Source organism: Nycticebus coucang, chromosome X (assembly GCF_027406575.1).
Source record: "Nycticebus coucang isolate mNycCou1 chromosome X, mNycCou1.pri, whole genome shotgun sequence".
In the NCBI taxonomy this organism is placed as follows: Eukaryota; Metazoa; Chordata; class Mammalia; order Primates; family Lorisidae; genus Nycticebus; species Nycticebus coucang.
The window spans coordinates 100,011,055-100,016,554 of NC_069804.1; the positions used below are offsets into that span (position 1 = coordinate 100,011,055).

The 5,500-nt window shown below is 35.5% G+C and overlaps 1 pseudogene; it reads right to left on the reverse strand.

Moving 5' to 3' along the window:
- Nucleotides 1-437: 437 nt before the first annotated feature.
- Nucleotides 438-1,227, reverse strand: LOC128577725 (cardiolipin synthase (CMP-forming)-like; annotated as a pseudogene).
- Between the last annotated feature and the right edge of the window lie 4,273 nt (nt 1,228-5,500).

Here is a 5,500-nt window from a genome sequence, read left to right on the forward strand (position 1 = left end):
TGTTTGATCTTTCTATTTTCAAAACTTACTGCATTTTAAATCCCTTTATAACTTTACTTCATCCAGCTAAGCTAACTTCATTGTCATTATCCTAAATTATCCAGTGTTAACCACATGAACTATTAATATGTACATAGATTTAAAAGCCAAAAATACATAAAAATGTATAGCCAAGCCAAATTGTGTAGAATATATACATTTAAAGCCAGGAAATTCCCTAGTGCTTTGCAAGCAATGTAAATTCTATTTAAAGAGAGGTGTGAGAATTCTTCCGTTTCCATATTCTGTAGTATGTTTTTAAAGAACATAAAAATTGACTGACAACAATTAGAATAATTGATATCTCATAAATTAATAAACACACCTAAGATTACAAATTCTAAATTTTTGTTTTATTTGTATTTAAAAAATACATTGGAAATTCTGCATATGCTCGTGATCAAGCTTATTTTCAAAGCATATTACTTAAATTTTTATGACATGGTTTGTTTTGACAGGTCCTTTTTCAAGCTGAACACCCAAACTGGGAAACTCCTGTAGATTTCCACAGGACTTGCTGCCAATGATGTATATTGCTTTCTTGCTAATGATGATAGATGACTTTCATCAGCCTTTTATCACCCGAACAGTTTTCCACCCATAATGGTAATAACTGTACACTGATGCAGCTGTGGTAAAAGCTGTAAAACACCACAGCATCTGAAGATAAATGCTATCAACATAATTGAAAACTGGAGCTGCCAAAGAAGCTGCCACCAAGATTAACTGGACTGCTGTGTTTACCTTGCTGATGAATGTTGGTTTTAACCTAGCAGTGGCATAAACAAGGGTTGAAATACTTAGCAAGTGTTCTCAGTGTTGGAAAAGTTCGATATCTGACATAAAAAACAGCAGCAATCAACATTGTATCTCTTGAAATTATCATATAAGTAAGTGGAACTGGAATAAGATCTGCATAGGTCAAGCTAACATAAGATACTGATAAGTATTTTATCAGCAAGTGGATCAAAAGCACTTCCCAAAGCTGATTTTTGATTGGCCCAGTTTTGAGCAATAAATTCATCCAACAAATCAGTTAGCCCAGCTAAGGCAAAAACTCCTAGTGCAATATTAAAATCTTCTTCAATAATCAAATAGCCCAGAACTGGGGCCAAGCCATTTCTTGTCAATGACAACATATTTGGGATTGTCCATGGGTTTTCATACAGGCTGGCACAATCGCAGGGCTCCAGTAGCTGCCAGGGGCCTCAGCTGTGGAGCCCCAGCCAGTAGCTGGCCACGGGGCCGCCTTCTACAAGCCAGAGCAGAGGTTTCGCAACCGTAAACCTAGCGCGGGAGATAGCCCAGGCAGCAGGGCTTGGGCAGCAGCAGGGCCCCTAGGACGCGCCCCTTTCCTGGCCACACCCCCTACACCCAGGCTATGGTTCCGCAGGACCCGCCACCAGCCGGCACCACCCCCGAGGCCCTCATGGCCCTATGAGCTGTATGGAGGAGACACAAGCGAGAGTTCAGTAGCCCAGGACACCTAAGAACCACTTCTCCATGGAGTCCCAGCATTTGCGGGGAACCTGGGCCACAGCTGCTTCCATACCAGTTTGATAATACTCAGTTTTAAAAGTCTCTATAGAACTGATCCGAAGTTCTGGACAATTTAAGTGAATATTCCTGCAAACCAGTTAAATGCAGGGCCACTTCTGAGGCCATGTTGTATCCACACTACTTACTGGGAAATTTTTATTCAGGTTCTAATTTCTCCTGTGGTATCTATATAGACAGCAGATAGTGTTTAATACTGCACAGATTCCTTCCAGGACAGCCAACAGGCAATCTTTATGAGCCTTACTGAAATTGCAGTTTTTTCCCATTAGTTAAAGACAACTCTGTAATCTCATTTCTTTTAGTATATAGTCTGGAGATTGGGAGAAGTATTCTCAGCAATCTTTTACAATGTTACTTTTGGGACAGTCTTCCCAACTATGTCAGAGACATGTACTTTGAGTAAAACAATTTAATTTTGTTTTTCAGGACCCACTTTGAAATGTAAAGATTTTACATATTAAAACCTAATGTGTTATCTTGGGGCTAAGAAGCAGGAAGAAAAAACAAATTGGAGCAAATCTGACTACTGTATATAATTCTATATTCTTTGGCCAGTCACTTAGTCCTGTTAACAGATAAGTTTAAACAACTATATCTCACTCTATGAGATGGATTGCAGACAAGGCTGGAATCTAATACATGTGGGGTACAGTTTCTTATTTTTGAACTATATTTTTCTATAATTTCCCAATTTACTAAAAGCAAATTACAGCAGAATCAATTTAATGACAACAGTACACTGTACTTTCAGTATACTGTTACTGTACTAGATTATTTCCATATAGTGCAGTAAGAATAATTATTAGCCATCCCTAAGTGGCTTTATTTTATAATTAGATTTGCTGGAACCTTTGATAAGGAATCTTGGGTTAGACTTGAAAGCCTAACATGAGCCCAGGTTTCACCTGTGCCATTAGATATCTGTATGCATTGGGTAAATTCCTCTTCTTTTGAGGTCCCAAAGCAAATTGGGATTCACAGATATGTCATAAAGTGACATTCTTTACTCACTGAAGATAAGAAAAGGATATTGATAAGGTACCTGTCCAGGTTTTCCAATGAGTTTTTATTGGCCTTATAAAATCAACTTTAGTTCCTTAATGCAGTCTGTACACCTCTGAAAATGTGATTCCAGTCAAAGCCTAGGTAAAATAACGAGTATTTTTTATTGTGTCCTACAGAAGAAAACAGATTCTTATTGAACTTATGCAAATAACTACATTGTCAGCAATTAAGAATACATACATTCTTCAAATTCCAGAGAAATCAAGGATAGGGAAAACTAAATGTTTCAAATTTTGCTTATAAATACATAATTTACAGCTATAAATAGCTTAAAAGTGGAAAAGGGTTTTCTTGATTTCTGAAAAATAGAACACAGAAAGAATCAGCAATGTTTTAAATAAAAAAGTTATTAAAAATTAGTTTAGTCCCATGTAATTAATTCATGTTCTGTTTTAGCTTTCTAATTAAAGTCCTGAAAGTTTGCTTTTAGTCCAATAGTATATGATCTCCAAAGTTATCAGAAATTTGTATTTAAGAGAATCTATCAACTTTTACGTTACTTTCTTTTAAGGACAGAATTTATACTTAGCTAGGTATAAAAACTCCTTCTGAGATGAATAAAAAAAAAATCACTGATAATATACACTATAAGCAAATAATATTTTACAATATAATTTAGAATTTTGATTTTGGAATGTTTATCAAGTATCAAATGTTCAAGACATTTGTTCAAATAGGATCACAAACCAAAAGATTCTAAAGGCAATACATACCCAACTAGATGACATGCAAATTTCTTCACAAATTTTCTTTTTGTGAGTTTTATTTAATCCTCATAGACAATTTACAAACATCCTTAATCTTCCACTTTGCCCTACCTTTCACTTTTTTAAATAACCACTCATTCTGGTTCAGGACAAAATTTACTCCATATGATTCTTTCTTACACATTGCAGTTTTCCTTTCTGTTTAATCTTTCTTACTTCCAAAAAACCACTTGTCACAAAACAGGTTCACAGCTTGCTATTAAGTTAATTAGTTACCTGGCTAAATTAATCATTAGAAGATTTAAAAGGCAAAAGTGTTATTCTTTTACAAAGACTCAGTTTCCCAAACAATCTAAACAGTTGAAGTATGACATTTTACAAATGACTCAGACATTTTATGAAACATAACATGACTTTAAGGTTTTAAGTTATTGGAAAGTTTTCTGAAGGCACAACATGGACACCATTTCTGAAGTTTTTTTCCTTGTTCTACTAAGTTTCACATGGCCACATTTCATCAAAGATGTCTGAAAAGGATAGGACCTATCTGTGTCCTTATTTTTTTTATTTTATTTTATTATTTTACCAGGTACAGAGCTCAAGTCAGAAAACAGGAAGACTGGAGCATTCATTTTCTCACCAAATAGCCCGGGGGCAATGTTGGAGCAGGGAAGAAGGGGCCAAGTGGCTAGAGTGTGCCTTGTGGCTGCTGGCATAAGTATGGAGGAGAACATATCCTTTAGGACTCAACATAGCTACCTCTCTAGACCTCAGGATTCAGAGGCTCAAAATCAAGAACATATGCTCACAGTTAAACCTAGCAGATTTAGAAATATGACAGAGGTGGAAGTTTTATGATGTTTGAACATCTGGACTTTAGTAATAGATTTAATGCTAATTGTATTTATCAAAGAATACCAAAGTCACCTAAACAAAAAGGCATTTCAGTTCCTTTCTGTTTTCCTGATAAAATACTTAATGTGAGTGCTTTTTAAAAAATTTTCAAGCCAATTAATTGGATTTCTTTTGCATATTTTGATTGTGAAATATCACAGGCACATGGCATATGCAGACACACAAACAGACAGACATATAGAAAGAAGGAGAAGTTATATTTGCTAGCTTTTAAACACATTTTTATTCAGGCTATTAATCTTTTCATTATTTAATTTATCTTAGTAGTTTACCTAGGTTTTAATTATTTTTCATTTTTACATCCTATAAATTAGATTTATAATTATAGTTTTAATTACTACTTTTAAATTCAGAAATTCTACCAAAAAAAACCACTTACACATTTTAAACAGATTTATCATTTTAAATAATGTAAAATCATTTAATAATTCAATGATCCATTTAAAGGCCACTTTTCTCCAGAGTCAAGATAATATATCAGCCAGACTGTGTCACAGTAAAATTTCATTGGTTTTTAGTTATAGGTGGGTACCCATACTGGGACCAATCAGACAGAATATACCACATGGGTTTTAATTTGGAATGGAGGCCTGAGCTCTCATATTACACACCGTATACAGAAACATCAGATTTCTCTCTAGAACAAAATCAGAACTAATGAGATATGAAGTTCTTAGCATGTATCCATGAGGCCTGAGCTTCCATAATACCAAACTTATACAGACATACCAAATTTCTCCAGAATAAAACTATAACTAATGGGAACTAAAGTGCTAAGCATGCAACCAGAATAAAGCAGATGGACCTTAGTGATTACTGATGGTGAGTGCTTGAGCACAGAGCCCACAACTCCCAGGAGAAATCTCCTGACAGCACTGCTAGGAGCATTTTAGTACTACACACCTGGGCCCACCTGTCCAGACAAGTGCTAGGCTACTCCCAGTAAAGCACTTACCAAAGCCTTCTGGGGGTCCCTTCTTGGTCACCTGAAATGTTACTTGATGAAGAGGGTCTGGCTTCTTGTCACCCACAGCCAATATAGAGGAATGGCATAGGACCACAAAATTTTATTTTTCGGAAGACTGGGATTTTAGAGAGCAGTGACGGTAGCCTCTATAAGACTGTTCTGCTCTTCCGTTTCCAAAACCATGAGTTCATACATAAAGGTTTAAAGCAAAGAACACATTAACTTTTATTTTAAGTAATAATCAGCA